The sequence below is a fragment of the Lathyrus oleraceus genome, chromosome 1 (genome assembly GCF_024323335.1).
Source record: "Lathyrus oleraceus cultivar Zhongwan6 chromosome 1, CAAS_Psat_ZW6_1.0, whole genome shotgun sequence".
NCBI lineage: Eukaryota > Viridiplantae > Streptophyta > Magnoliopsida > Fabales > Fabaceae > Lathyrus > Lathyrus oleraceus.
In genome coordinates, this window is record NC_066579.1 from 47,160,173 (window position 1) to 47,177,457 (window position 17,285).

Consider the following 17,285-nt stretch of genomic DNA (forward strand, 5'->3'; position numbering starts at 1 on the left):
TATCCATGTCTGAAAATTTGCAAATAGCCCTCTTAAGTTCCTTGAAAATTTTCTCATTGTTGATGATATGGATGTGTATGAATGCATGAATGCATGAATGCAACAATCACACTCAAGGATCAAGCAAGTCACACCATACAAAGGTCACGGGATGGATCAAGTCATCTTTAATATCAATCATCCATTTTGGTGGATTATGGTTTACACCTTATCAACACCCAAGTTCCATTGATATTAAGGATATACGAGAACGGATCAACCGCGAATCAAGGGTTTGTTGCAAGTCACGAGCATGGAGTCTCGGTTAAGAACCACCCAAAGGGAGTGTACTATGGTTAAACCTGACAATCATGTTCTAAAAAGGTTCCCATAGTCATCATCTCATCTTTCAGATATTATCAGATAAATGACTACTCGTATTCCAAAAATATTCTCAAGAGAGACTCTTATGAGTGTAGTATCGCATAACAATCGTATCAAATCTTACACTTGAACGACCTTTGCACTACGTCCTAAAATAGGCCAAGATGGGCTAGGTAATCTAAGGTCCTCGGCTTCTAAGGTTTATATTGGAAAGAGTAATGCCTAACCACGACAACTCGTGTGACATTATTGATCCCAACATAACCTCCACCAAGTGAATGGACTTGTAAGTCAACTTGCTAAGGAATAACTCCACACAAGTCAACAAGACTATGTCATTCTCCTATCATAAGTGCACTCGAGTTCGGGTATAGAACTCATCTCACAAGAGACCACCAAGCACACAAGCAATTGATATATATCAAGCAATTCATACATTACAGACAATATAGTCATCCCAAATTTGCACAAAAATATGTCACAAGTAAATATAAGCATACAATACAACAAAGGCTAAAAGTAGGCAAAACCCACTAGGAATAGAATTCCCCAGTAGAGTCGCCACTTTTCTGTAGTGGGGTATTCGTTACCTTTAGATTTAGGGACTAAATGGAAAGTAAATCATACAATTCGAGTCGCCACCGCACTTCTATTTATCCAAAGGAAAGGTTAGAAAGAGAACAAAAATCGAGAAGTTTTATAAAATCAAAAACTAATAAAAATGTCAGAGATCTGGGTAAGGGGGTTGGTTATGCAATGGGAAGGTTTTAAGCACCCAAAACATCCTTAGTACTCTAAGGGAGCCCTTTTTTCCATGTTGCATGGTAGGTTGGTATTTGTGAAAAAATATTTGTGCAAACATGAATAGGGGGATGAGGAAAGAATGTACAATTTATTTACAATTTTGTTGTTTGAATGGATAAACCCATTCCCTACGTACCATCACAAAGGTAAGATCAAAACCTCGTAGTTAGGGGTAAAAATCTCAAAATATGGGTGAATTGATTTGACAAAAGCCTTAAGGTCTTTTGTTATCAGAGGGAGAAAACTCAACCTAAACCAACAATCTACCATGTGAGGAGAGCTTCAACATACTAATGAGGGATCCACCCTATAATAAGTATGGAAGACTTATAGTCCAATCACTAAGGATGAGGTGAGGTTTACATCAACCACTATGATAACTCAAACCTATTGCTAAGGTTTATGAAAAAGGTTTTAACAAAGGTGGCCATTGGAACCACAAAAACAATTTGAAGTGAGTTATATTTACAAATTAGAAGTATTCATAAAATGAAGTCAAACTTGACTTAAAATTCAATTCAAAATAAGTATTATATGAAAAGAGTTTGAAAAATCAAAGGCATATGGCCTAGGTTTCTAATTTGAAGACAATGTCAATGTTTGCACAAAATGAGTTTGACTTGGGTTAGAGTGGAGAGAAGAATAGAAGGGCTAGTCCTAAACATGCAAAGATGAGAGAAGAGGATAAAACCCTTGTAGTTCCTTTCTTGAGATCGTAAAGATGATTCAAGTTGCTCCTTTCCTTTGGACTTAGCAATTAACTCAAGCAATCAAACAAATATTCAATCAAGCTCCTAGGATCTTCCAATTGGACATGTCTCTCTTAACTTGGATGCTCATGACAATGGTCCTTCTAACTAGCTCAAGTTTAGAATCCCTATCACACAAGAACAAACAATCAAAAAGTTTACAATGCAATAATAGAAATGGACAGAGAGAGAGTTTAGATTAGGGGTCCTTTCAAGTCAACTTCAAGATTAAGCATTCTAAAGGCATGAGGCCTAGTTGCTCTTCAACAATTTTAGCATTCTAAAGGCATGAGGCCTAGTTGCTCTTGAACTCCATTAAGCATAGGTGAGGTCCTAATTCTAAGTCCTTTATCCTTTTTGCATTGGGTTCACACAAACAAAGACAAAACAAGCACAAGGCAATAGTAAATTTACACAATAATGTGCTCAAGTGAGCAAAAGGCAAATGGCATAAACATAAACATGAGCTCAAATGAGCAAAGGGAAAAGAAAATATGAATAAATGAGCAAGAAACTAAATTGCATTAAAGTAAATTGCAAGAAATAAATGATTGAATTAAAAGTTAGTAATTAGAAGTTAGTGTTAGTGTGTCATAAGGCAATTTAGCCCTATGTTAAGCAATCGTAAATGGACTAATGTAGTAGTCACACCTATCTGAGGTTGGTCAATAAAACTATAGGCAAATAAACACAAGTTACAGACCATGACTAGTAAGCCAAGCTCCTACAACTTGCCATGCCAAAAGAAAATAAGGATGACCTTGTATGGATTTTAGGTTCTTTGCTTGACCAAGAAGCAACCTATCTTGGACACAAAGCAATTCACTTGATCTTTGATCAAGTTGAATTTGATTTGGATCAAAGAAGGTTAAGTCTCTCATATTTCAAGGCTAACCACAAATCATTAACTCATTGGTCAACAGAAGAAGAAGAAGAAGAAAAGAGATAAAGATGAAATGTACAAAATGGAAATTCAAATGACATAATCAAAACATAATAGTCAAATGTGAATGGAATCATCATCAACCAATGGTAAACAGAAGTGAATGAAGATTAGAAGTCAAGAAAGGTCAAACATATTTTTGTTATTTTTTGGAACTAAAATAATACATAAAATAAAATAAACAAAATGAGGTCAAACTTCAAATCCAATTCAAATCAACTTGGATAAGTCCAATTGGATTGTCATAAGTCTAACATGGTCAGACAAGGTTTGACAAATATTCTCAACATTTTTTGAAAACATAAACTATTTTTAAACAATTAAAAATGAAGAAAAATAACACAAATGGACTAAAATCTCAAATAAATCTCAAATCAATTAAGAAATTTATGAGAATATTTTTCATAAATCTCAAAAGATATTAAATTGAATCACAAAAATAATTAAAGATCAGATTATGAAACTAGAATTTAAGAGGAAATTTTTGCAATTGGTCCCATATTTTTGTGATTCCAAATAAAAGAGTTATTAATTTTTGAAAATAAATGAAATAAAACAAAAATAAAACAAAAAAAAAATATGAAAAAACCACAGCGCTCAGATCCACTTTCATTAATTGATGTGGATGATCCTAAGGCCATGAGGCGCACGCGCATGGTGTTCACATGTCAAATGCAAAACACGCTAGATTTAAAATAGTCAAAACAAGAAAAGGTAAAGATTAGATCCTGTGACCATCATCCAATGGCCATGGTTCCAACACGTGGGAACGGTGGTGGAAACCACCATCTTCTCCGGTGAGTTCACTAAATCCAGCCACCTATTACAGGTTTTGCAACCTCAACCAAAACACACGATCCTTATACCAAATTAAAGCTAGGGTGATGTACATCACTCCTGTAACCTTAGATTTCACTCAAGATCCCTATGGAAGGAGAATTCTGAGGTGGAAAATCTAGGTGGTCAATCTGAAGTTCATCAATTCACAAAGTTAAAGCCACCATTGGCTTGCCTCTCACACGAGGACTTCAGAAAACCAAGCAAACTCAAGCAATGCACAATATATGGTGAGATTCGCACCAAAACAGTTGAGCTACAAACCTTTGAAGTGTAGCTTTGATGAACACGATCCACACCAATTCTTGATTGCAGCTTGATCTTGAGGTGTGGTATGAGTGCAAGGATTAGAAATTAGTGTTGAAAATCACCTGATGTTGTTGAAAATAAAACTTGAAAAAGAGAAACGAAAATTCAAATTCCTTTGGTGAGAGGTTAGGATTCAATTCCAGCAGGGTTTCAGGCGCCTTCAGGTTGATCATTCAATGAAGCAAGCATCCTATTTATAGATGAAATGCAAAGGAGAGTGGATGGAACTCGTGTGCATGAGAATTGGGTCCTCCCTACATGGGCCTGTACAGGCGCATGTGAGGCCCAAAAGCTAATGCAAATGAATGCTGAAATGATTTGGAGAAAGTTTGGACGTGTGTTTTGCATTACAATTGCTTGTGTATGAAGTTTCATCATGAAATGCATAAATGATCACAAAAGTTCCTCTCTTCGAAAGTCCCATTTGAAAAATCCTAACATAGGCATGTGAGTGATGGTTGGAAAGGTCTTGACATAAGGGAAAAAGCTATGTTGAACAAAAATCCATTTGGAGTTTGGAAAATTGTGAAAACTGGCCATGAAGTTCAAGGTACAAAACATGTGTTTGAAAAATTTGCCAAAAAGGACCAACTTCAAGTCTTTATGTTTCAATGATGCAAGCCTAGAATGGAAAAATATCCAACATCAAAGTTGTATATCTTTTCAAGACATTCAATTTGAACTTAAATGCTGCATCCTTTGGATTTTTGATAAGAAAGTTATGGGCACTTGAAGTTGGGCTTTTTCAAGATTCAATGGCTTTGGTCCAAAGTGACCTATAATGTTTTGTATTATCCACCTGAGTAGCAACATTTAAGTTTCCAATTAACTTGGTCTCACCTCAAAATCATAAAAAATGAAGGAGTTAGGTCCTTGGGAAGTTGACCCAAAATTAGGGTTTCAGTCAAAATTACCTATAATGTTTTGAAATGAATGATGACCTTCCAAGTTTCAAATTAGAGTTGTTCATATGGTTCTTAAAAACATTTATTTCTCTTGGGGTCATCTTTATTTGACAAACACGTCAAAAGTTAGGTCTCAATGGATCTCGAAATAGTCAGATGACTTGACTGGTCAACTCCTCAAGTCCAAACTTCAAATCTTGATGAATGATTGATTGAGGGGCCTCACATAGGCTCATTGAGGGGCCTTACTTCATGAGAAAGGCACAATCAATGCACAGTTGAATTAGGGTTTCCTTGGGGAGAAATCCTCAAACCCTCTGGTTTATCTTGATCGAATTGGAAAATTGAGATACTTGGGAGAGATATATGATAATTGAGAGCTTTGAGAACCATGGTCGTGCTTGCTTTCATCTTCATTTGGCCACTTCAATGGGCATAGGAGCCTCCTAGGAGCCTTGGATCTCAAGACTGCTTAAGCTTCAAAACAAAAGAGGTTAGTGACATATTTGTATGCTTTTGGTTAGTAAAACAAATAAGAAAAGCAATAATATACAATTCAAGCATGCCTGGTGGTCTCAAACCAACTCACACAAGTCCCAACCCAAGGGTAAAGGAGCCACACATGCTATGATCCTTGAGGTAAATGCAATGAGCAATGATATGATGCCATGAGAGATCTTAGGGTCAAAATTAGGGTCTTACAGTTTTGTTAAAACTATTTGTTTGAAGCAGAGTCTAGGAATTCTAAAGTCTCATCATGCTGACAACTATGGAGGTAGATGTACTCAATGCTTAACTGTTAAGGAAATGCCTCATGATGTATTTCTTCAAGCATATTTATATTCATTGAATAATCTTACATGGATACTCACAAATAAAAATTATCACTGAATAAGTGAGAATTTGTTGTTGATAGAGCATAACAAGAAATTCATATGTTATTTTAATGAAAGGACTTCTAAAGATGAAAGTGCATCAGAGATAAATAAATGGTTGTCGTACTTGCAAACAATTAATGTGATAACTTGGATTGGGTATCACTTTAGTAAACTTTCTTTTTATACAAATGCAAAAGATGATCGTAACACAATGCAAAATATTGGGGTTATGGTTGAGGCTGAAACTATGTCTTTCTCTAGTGTGAAAGATAAGCATCTTACATTGGCATCTAAAGTTTTCTATGGTGTCATTGGGTAGATTTTGGAGATTGATTATGTTACTTTCATAGTTCCTTTATGTAAATGCAAGTGGGTTCTCAATAAAAATGGTACCAAAACTGATTAGTTAGAATTCACACGGGTTGACCATGCCAAGAAAATGCATATCACTGAACTGTTCATCATGGCTACCCAGAAAAAACAAGTGTTTTATGTGACAGACCCTTTGGACTTATAGAGGAGGTGGTAAGTTTTTCTCCAAGAAAAATACATTCCTCATATTGGTGAAAGTTTGATATTCCTTTCACTCCTAATTACGCCACACAAGTGCCTACTTTATATGAAGACGTTGATATAGATGATGTGCATGTTATTCGTAACGATCAGCAAGAAGCCATGTGGAAAAATTTAAATTTATTCTTTATTTTGTATTCATAATTTTTTGAATGTTATAATTTCTATGGTTATTTGCTAACAATTATTACTATTTAAAATTATAGGTGTTTAAAGTCATGACACCAAGACACCAAGATATTATTATTTGAAATAATGCGTAAATTGTAGGTTGTTTTGTGTCGTTTTGGTTTTGATGTAGTATACAATTTTTGGCTCTTAATGCAAGTTTGACTTTGATGTAATATGATTTTGGGTCTAATATGATTCACCAATGGGTTTGTTGATGTTTCTCGTCTGATACAATTCAAACCACTTCATTTTAAAAACTTGGGAGTTTTGTAAAATAAGAAAATATATATTTAAAAAGGATAAATAATTCTACAATGGTTTTTTAATACAACTATTTTTTTAGGAAGAGTGTTATCCAGAATAATATACGCCAAAAATGACGTTGCTGAGTATCGAACCCAAGACCTATAAATATTTTACTACGTTTGTTTAATACAACTATGACTATAGGTAGCATGCTTTATAGTAAAATACAACAGGAAATAGATTGTGGTTGTAAATAACACACTTTCAATCACACGTTACCTAACGCGGACATACAATCGTGATAAATGTCTTTCATAACAATTCTCATATATGTTTTCATAGTAGTGTCATAATCGTCATGATTTTTTTAGAACTAATCTTTGGATGATTCTTAATACCATAAGAATATGTGGACAATGAACTACTCTCCTTTGAAATTCTCCATCTTGAACATAATAAGAACCCTGGAACACACCCAAACAGAACAGGGTGTTTGCTTTGAGGCCAATTGAAATTATGTTCTTAAAAGCGTAGATGTTAGACCAAATGCTTTAACGAATGTGTCCAATTCTTATACTAGAATTGACAAAAAATCTAAAACAAGATGATAAATCGTAAAGCAATAAAAGAATACCGAGGATTGTTAACCCAATTTAGTGCAAATAACACCTACGTCTTAGGGGCTTCCAACCCAAGAAAAGAAATCCATTCATTAATAGAATTAGTATAAAGTGTCTTACACGAACATCCTCATGTTCGATGGCCATCTTCTTAATTCTACAAGTGTATTTTGATTTAGTACTTTCCCTAAATATGAGAACCCATGTCACTTTCTCTCAATCACTAACCCTAGTGATCACAATAATAATCAAAATATTGAACATTGAGTTGCAACTCAACAAACAAACAAACTATATGCCTTTAGATATAAATGCAGGCGTTAGAGTGGTTCACAAACAACAATATAAACAAAGACTCAAAGTATAAACCCTAACACACAAATCTCAATTAATTGCACACTTCAAATATTAGATTTAATTCTCCTAAAATAAAATGCAACTTCAGGGCTTTTCTTCAATGGGATATTGATGGTGAGACCACGTCCTCCAAAAACATTTAATTTTTTTTAATTCAAATCGAAATCTCCAACTGGTTTGTTTTGGTCCATCTAATCATCCAAACAAAACTAATAAATGCATTGCTAAAAGACAACAACAAAGATAATTAAAACAAAACAACAAAAATACGCTTAGAACAATATCCATCATGGCCTTCAGACAAATGCCATATGTTGCACACATGTTCAAACATGTGATCCCACATGTTCCCTTTATTCACCCAAACATCTTGAACACTCCATGTGGTTTTTCTTAATGCAGGCAATCCAAGAGAAACAACATTAATCTTTTCAACAAAATGATAAAAAAAGGTAATTAACCATGACCACAAAACATGCACTTATTTTGTCAATGGCCTGAGTCAAAATGATAAAATTTTAGTGGTTGTTATGCATGAAGCATATGAAATTAGGAATTTCATACATCCATGGACTTGTTAATGTGGTCTTGAATATTCTAATCCTTATAGTTTGAATATTAGGTTAACCCTTGAGTCCTATTTGAGAAGTAGTAATTTGTAGTAAATTTCCTTTGAGTGTGTTCAGTGTTTACATTTTAAGGTTCAACTAACCATTTATATGAATTTGATCATTTGCTATGTCTCTTTTGTTTACATCCCAATACATTTCAAAATATTAAATATGAATCTCAAGTATTTTGAACAATGTATTTAAGTCGCTTATTACACAAACCAAGTGAAGTTTATTTTTTATATGAGAAAGAATACATATAAACATGAAAATAGCTCTAATACACATATCAAGTTATGTATTCATACAGGATTATACTAGTATATCCTCGCATTATAGGGATGGTTTATATAATCTTCTAAATTATTTTATTTATTAGAAAAAAATTATCAATCTGAAGTTGGTGAAGTTGACTCTGAATCAGAATCTTAAGCCGGTGAAGCTGAAGGTGATGCCGAATCTGAAGCTAGTGAAGCTGAAGGTGATGTTGAAGCTGAAGCTGGTGAAGTTGAAGGTGATGTTGGATTTGAAGTTGGTGAAGCTGAAGGTGAAGTTAAATTTGAAGTTGTTGATGCTAAAGGTGATGCTGAAGCTGAATCTCCACAAACATGAGCTTTTCCTGTGACTAAAGGTTTGACATGAGAACATTTAGCTCCTGTTGGGGCTCCACAACGTCGCACGGTACACCACTACTGCAAATAATAGTCACTCCTTTTGTTGTTCCAGATGTGCCCTTAATATTCTTAAATGTAACTTTGCCTATCTTTATTTGTGATGGACTCTAAACCGTACAAGAAATAATGTTAGTCATATAACTTCTAATTTTATAATTAATATATAATTAATATATAATTAAAGATGATGTACTAATTACCTTTTTGGAACACTTGTTCCATGGACAATACGCTTGGTCAATGATGATAGGGTTCATAACATCAACCATGGTAATATCATCAAAATGCATATCAATAATAGTAATTTTTCCTGGTGAATCAGGCCTAGTCTTAATCCTCACACCATTTTCAGTTTATTTTAGAATACAATTCCTAACTATTAAACCTGTTACATTCTCTTCAGTTGTTAACTTTCCAATGACTTTGTTGATGTTTCTTGTCTGATACAATTTAGAGAACTTCATTTTAAAAACTTGGGAATTTTGTAAAATAAGAAAATATATATTTAAAAAAGATAAATAATTCTACAATCGATTTTTAATACAACTATTTTTATAGGAAGAGTGTTATCCAGAATAATATACGCCAAAAATGACGTTGCTGAGTATCGAACCCAAGACCTATAAATATTGACTACTTTTGTTTAATACAACTATGACTATAGGTAGCATGCTTTATAGTAAAATACAACAAAAAAATAGATTGTGGTTGAAAATAACACTCTTACAATCACACGCTACCTAACACGGACATACAATCGTGATAAATGTATTTCATAGTTGTTGTCATATATGTTTTTCGTAATATTGTTAGAATCATCATGATTTTTTTAGCACTAATCTTTGGATGATTCTTCATTCCATAAGAATACGTGGATAATGAACTGCTCTCCTTTGAAATTCTACATCTTGAACATAATAAGAACCTTGTAACACACCCAAACAAGATAGGGTGTTTGCTTGGATGCCAATTGAAATTATGTTCTTAAAGGGGTAGATGTTAGACCATATGCTTTAACGAATGTATCCAATTCTTATACCAGAATAGACAAAAAATATAAAACAAGATGATAAATCGTAAAGCAATAAAAGAATATCGAGGATTTTTAATCCAATTCCGTGCAAATAACACCTACGTCTTGGGGGCTTCTAACCCAAAAAAAGAAATCCATTCTTCAATTGAATTAGTATAAAGTGGCTTACATGAACATCCCCATGTTCGATGGTCATCTTCTTAATTCTACAAGTGTATTTCTATTTAGGACTTTCCCTAAATATGAGAACCCATGTCACTTTGTCTCAATCATTAACCCCAGTGATCACAATAATAATCAAAATATTGAACATTGAGTTGCAACTCAACTAACAAACAAACTATATGCTTTTAGATATGAATGCAGGCGTTAGAGTGGTGCACAAACAACAATATAAACAAAGACTCAAAGTGTAAACTCTAACACACAAATATTAAATGATTGTACACTTCGAATGTTAGATTTAATTCTCCTTAAATAAAAATGCAACTTCGGGGATTTTCTCCAATGGGATACTGAGGTGAGACCACGTCCTCCAAAAACATTTAATTTGTTCGAGTTCAAATTAAAATCTCCAAATGGGTTGTTTTGGTCCATTTAATCATCCAAACAAAACTAATAAATGCATTGCTAAAAGACAAAAACAAGGATAATTAAAATAAAACAACAAATATACGCTGAGAACAACATCCATCACGACCTTTATTCACCAAAATATCTTGAACACTCAATGTGGTTTTTCTTAAAGCAGGCAATCCAAAGAAACAACATTAATCTTTTCAATAAAATGATAAGAAAAGGTAATTAACCATGACCACCAAACCAAACATACACTAATTTTGTCAATGGCCTGGGTCAAAATGATAATATTTTAGTGGTTGTTATGCATGAAGCATATGCAATTAAGAATTTCATAAATCCCATGAACTTGTTAATATGGTCTTGGATCTTCTAATCATTATAGTTTTAATATTAGGTTGACCTTTGAGTCCTATTTGAGAAGTAGTAATTTGTAGTAAATTTCCTTTGGGTGTGTTTAGTGTTTACATTTTAAGGTTCAACTAACCATTTATATGAATTTGATCATTTGCTACTTCTCTTTTGTTTACATCCCAATACATTTCAAATTATGAAATATGAATTTTAAGTATTTTGAACAATGTATTTAAGTTGCTTATTACACAAATCAAGTGAAATTTATTTTTTATATGAGAAAGAATACAAATAAACATGAAAATAGCTTAATACACATGTCAAGTTATGTATTCATACAGGATTATACTAGTATATCCTCGCATTATGGGGATGGTTAATATAATCTTCTAAATTATTTTATTTATAAGAAAAAAAATTATCAATCTAAAGCTGAATCCAAAGCTGGTTAAGCTGACTCTGAATCAGAATCTTAAGCTGGTAAAGTTGAAGGTGATGCTGAAGCTGAAGCCGGTGAAGCTGAAGGTGATGTTGAAGTTGAAGCTGGTGAGGCTGAAGGTGATGCTGGATTTGAAGCTAGTGATGCTGAAGGTGAAGTTAAACCTGAAGCTGGTGACGCTAAGGGTGATGCTAAAGCTGAATCTCCATACCTTCACACGGTACACCACTACTGCAAATAATAGTCACTCCTTCTATTGTTCCAGATGTGCCCTTAATATTCTTGAATGTAACTTTGCTTATCTTTATTTGTGATGGATTCTAAACCATACAAGAAGTAATATTAGTCATATAACTTCTAATTTATAATTAAAGATGATGTAGTGATTACCTTTTTGGAACACTTGTTCCATGGACAATACTCTTGGTCAATGATGATAGGGTTCATAACATCAACCATGGTAATATCTTCAAAATGCGTATCAGTAATAGTAATTTTTCCTTGTCCATCAGGCCAAGTCTTAATCCTCACACCATTTTCAGTTTTTGTTAGAGTACAATTCTTAACTATTAAATCTGCTACATTTTCTTCAGTTGTTAACTTTCCAAGGCTTCCATCACTAATACCATGTCCAGGTCCATAATTCACATTTTCGACAGTTACTTTTTGGCTACCATCACCCAATGATATGCAATCATCTCCATTACCAATGTTACTATTAGTAATTGTAACACCATTTGATCTTCCTATGTGGATTCCATCAGTATTAGGATTTTCATCGGGGGCTATAACTGTGACGGCATAAAATGTGATATTGCGAAACGCTAAAACCATAAAGAGAAAATAGTTGTTGTCCTTAGATGTAACTCCAGTCACCAATGAGTTGGTGAGGGCATGAAAATAAAAATTTTGTTTGAAGCAATTCAACCAATAAATTTAATTATAATTGTATAATATGAGTAAGATTTTTCATTATTGAATATAGTTATTTATTTGTGTTTACCATTGCAAGATTTTTAGATGAATTAGTATCTTTCCAAGAAATTGGAGCATCTTTCCATGTAGTTGCACCATGACCATCAAAAACTCCTTTTCCTGATAAGGTAAAGGACTCTATAGTGTCAAACCTGATCCATTATTCAGCTCCTTTAAGGTCATCATTGCTCATAGGTGCATCAATTGTGCCATCCACTTGAACTTCTATAGGAGCCTTACGAGGACCTTTAACTTCTAATAAACCCATTTTGTATGTTCCAGCCGAAATCAGAATTTTGGCCGCAGTTGTTGATGCACATGCTTCATTCCAAGCAGTTGTGAAAGCCTTATTGTATATGAAAGAAATAATTAATTATAATTTATAAGAAATTAATTAATTTTCTTTGAATTTTCAACTCGACAAGAATAATTATTACCATGGTAACATCTGCATTTGGTGCTCCACCAAATTTTGATATGTCAAGGACCGAGCTGCAACAAAGTCAGCTACAAAATATAGGAATGAAACAATTATGGCAATACTCAACCTCTTCATCATATCTTCTTTGATACTTTTACTACTCTTGAATGATTTTGATTGTGTTATTTCAAAGTAAGGTGGAACATTATATATACTTGAATGTCGAAGCTTGATTACCATCAAAAAGCCAAACTAACTATTCTCCAAATATGTCACTTTCCTTTTTTATTTGCTTGGTTCCTTTTTTGTGTTTATTAATAACAATAATTTTTCATCTCTTATGGATAACAAATTACTATATTTGTATTTGACTTTAACATTAAATTTTAATTCTCACTTTCTAATTATAAGACTGTGAAGACTAATTATAATATTGTTTAATTTGTTAACAATTGTTAGTGAGTTTTCAATATTAACCTTTAAAAGGAAATTTAATGTATCTTTCATTTTTCGTATTTTTTAGGACTTCAAATATAAAGAAATTATATCATTAACAACGTTGAAAGTTTAAAAGTTATCGTTTTAAAAGAGAAGCACAAAATTTTATGGTTTGGTGGATGAACCTATAAAAATATATCATAGTGTATGCTGATATGATTGGTTTTTAAGGGTTTATGGAAATTTGAAAACATTATTACCTTCATATTTTTAAATTGGGGTTACGATCGCGGATGCGGTTGTCATTATGGGTGTTGCGATTGCGGATGCAACTATGTGTATTGCGGTTGTTCTAACATGAATTTTAATGAAGTATAACTTTATATACTAATTTAAAAAACACTTAAGGTTAGGAGTTTTATTTATATCGAAAGAAAAAAAAATCGAGGCATCAAATCAAAATTAATAGAATGCCAGAGATTACAGGTAAGGGGGTTGTTTACACAGAGAGAAGGTGTTAGCACCCAAAGTGTCCTAGTTACTCCTAGGGATCCCTTTTTTGTGAGCATATGTGTTTTTGTACAAAATGATGTTTGCAATATAGATTGTGGGGATGAGAAAAGAATTCATTAATTTTATTTTTGTGTTTGACAAGACCTTCGGATTTGTGCCTACGTACCAACATAAAATGAGGGATTAAAACCTTGAAGTTTGTAGTATCAATTTCAAAGTGAGTTTATTGCTTTTAACAAAAATTTAAGTTTAAAAGAGGCACAAAAAGCCTAAAAGAGTTTAGATGAGTGTTAGTTCTTTTTGGCTTTTTAAATTTTTAGTCAAATATGATTAGATTCATTTACAAATCTAATTAAGAAAACGAGTTTGAAAATGTAATGGCATAAGACCAAAGTTTCTAATTTGCAATAAAGTCTAAGTTTAGAAATCACAAGCAAAGAAGATTTTTAAAAGGAGGGAGAGATTTAAAATTAAAGAAGTGGGAAGGAGATGAAGAGACTAATCCTAAGCAAAAAATTTAAAAGTTAAGAGTTGAAAAGATCTGACCAATGGGATGCAATCCAATAGACAAGAATGTCATATAGAAACCCAATTTCCCCTTGGACTTTAGAATAAAGCAATATCAATACACAAATAGAAAGATGAAGGGCAAGACATCAAATAAAGATAACCACATTCAAGCTTAACAACTCCAGGATATTCTTCATAATATCCTATGTATCAGATGACTTCAGAGATAAGCATTAGACACAGGTTCAAAGTAACGGCTTCAATAAGGCCATGTAGCAGATGAACTCAAATGGGGTCATAATACTTGCATCACATGAAAGTTCACTTCACAAGAACTTGGTTTTTTGAATGTTGGCATTATCCAAGTCCTTTTGCATAGGGAGTGTTTCCTAATTATAAGTCCAATGTCTCAGATCAAAACGAACAGTTCACACAAATGTCTTTTAGGGTTTTTTTTTATTATTATGTACATTAAGGTCAAAAGACCATAATAAAAATACACAAACAAGTATATATAATCAACAATGTAATCACAAGATATGGCTCAAGTGAGCAAAGTGAAAATGGAATTAAAATAAACAAGTTAAATGGTATGAATAACGGAAAATGAATAAAGACTTGAATTTAAATTGCGTGAAAGTAAATGGCTTAAAATTAAATGTTAATTGTTAATTGATTAGAAGTTAGTATTGCTTTTGCTTTTTGTTTTGTTTAAGTCATTCTTTGAAGCACACTCAACCCACTATTCACAAGCATGAATCCTTGAACCAAGACATCTTCCAAAGGAAGGAAAAGAGGCCAAGTTTCCACACAATACTATGAAAGAGGGGAGACTTACAATCTCACTTACTATAATACTATGCCTTTTGTGTCAAAATATAACGCTATGTTAAGCAATCGTAATTGGACTTATGTAGAAGTCACAACTATTTGCGGTCGGGCAATAGAAATTTTAGTGCTAATGCATGTTAGAGATATGATATTATGAACCATACTCCTAAAACATACCACACTTAAGAGAAAAATGCAAAAGGGGTGGATCTAATCTAATCCATACTTATGTTGATTTTGCAATCAACTAGCCTTAGGATATAGAGATATCATAGGTCCATGAAATGAATGGAGATAGAATAGGATTGAGATGAATAGGGAGGGGAAATGGAATCAACACAAATTGGTCAAAGGAGGACTTTTATCAAATTAAAATCATTCATTCATTTTAGGAGATGAAATGTACATTTCATCAATCCCCTAAATCCAATGATTTTAACTCAACAAAGTCAAATCAATCTTGACCAAGGCTCAATAACACAAGTCAAACTCAACAAGTCAATGAAAATGGCTCTATACAATTTATTTTGCAATTAAACAATTAAAATCAATTAAAAAATGGTTTAAATTAAACTATGGTTGGACAAAATCCTAAAACCTCATCAAAACACCAAATAAATGGCCATGAGATTTATCATATGTCAAACAAGGTCAAAGGACCTCGGAGAAAAAAATTCATCATTTTTGGAAACTTAAAAGTATTTTTAAACAATTAAAAATATTCACAAAAACAATTAAATCATGAAAAATATTAATAACGATCCAAAAAATGATTTTAATTCAGGAAATTAAAGAGGAATTTATTTAAATTTTTTTGGTGAAAGTCTCATATTTTTTTGATCAATATTAAAATTAATATGAATTAATGAAAATAAATCAATTAAACTAAAAATCAGAAAATAGAAAAAAACATGGACCACTTGATCTGCCTCATTAATTGAGGTGGCAAATCAAATGGATCAGAGCGCACGTTCCATGATGGACCCTAGTCAATGTGCCACAGGCGTGGTAATCGGTTTTTACGCTCAAGATTAAAACAAAATAGATGGATTATATGGTTCTGATACATGCCAACGCATCATCGGAGCTACAGCTCCATTCTTCTTCGGTGGACCTCACCGGACTGGTTCACCCTCAACCATCACCAAAATGAAAAAGGAAGACATGAATTTAAAGAAAAAATGATCAGGAGCTCGAATCTGCCCTCAATTTCTCCTAACTCCAAGTATATTGAAAGATACAGGGAGTTGAAATTTGAGGATCATGATCTGAGTTGCTTCGATTTGACCTCAAAGCAACTCAATCTTGTGTCCTACATTGGTAGGACTTCAGACAACCAAAAATCAAGAAGAATTATGGAGAATTGATTGAGAATCTAACAAATTAAAAAATGAGAAAGTCACTTCAACTCCAGGTTCATATGAACATGATCTTGCTTCCAAGTACACTTGGCCTTGCTCTGGACACTTGATGGAATGGAATTGAATCAAAAAGGAAGCAAGACTCTTGGAGATTTGAATCTTAAAATAGTGGAGATTCAAACTCGATTTCCAATGGAAATCCTCAAGGTTATCCTTTGAATGAAAGGGTTTGGAGCTGGAGATTCAAAGCTGGCGCGCAGGGGTCCTCAATTCTGATCATGGAGGGTTCTATTTATATCCAAAGCATTGTTATTTGCACACTTGATTTAAAACTCCAAAAATAGTAATTCCACTTTGCATGCATGCATGGGCATGTGATAGGCCCATGTAATCATTCTTTCAAGTCCAAAAATGTGTACAAACATTGCTGAAGTCGCATTAGCAAGCCATGCATTTGTGTATGAGGAATGGAAGTTCAATTATGCCAAATGGTCATCCAAGTTCAAGCCATGCGCAAGTCACTCACACTTTATCCAAATGGGATTAGTTTGGACTTTTGAGAAAGGTTAGATCAAGAGGAACAACTTTCATGTTGAACACTTTTTTATTTGAAGCCATAACAAAAAAAAATTGAAGTATCAAGCCATATGTTCACTTCTTCCACCTTGGTTAACTTTTTCCATGAGCTTCAAATGAGAAAAGTTCCTTCATCAAAGGTTTATCTCTCTCAAATTTCTTCAAAATGGTCACAAATTTGACCTCATATAGATTTAGTATGAAGGAGTTAAGCG

General features: G+C 33.2%; 1 pseudogene; it reads right to left on the reverse strand.

Moving 5' to 3' along the window:
* Window positions 1-11,458: 11,458 nt before the first annotated feature.
* On the reverse strand, window positions 11,459-13,081 carry LOC127090594 (polygalacturonase-like; annotated as a pseudogene).
* Window positions 13,082-17,285: the final 4,204 nt, after the last annotated feature.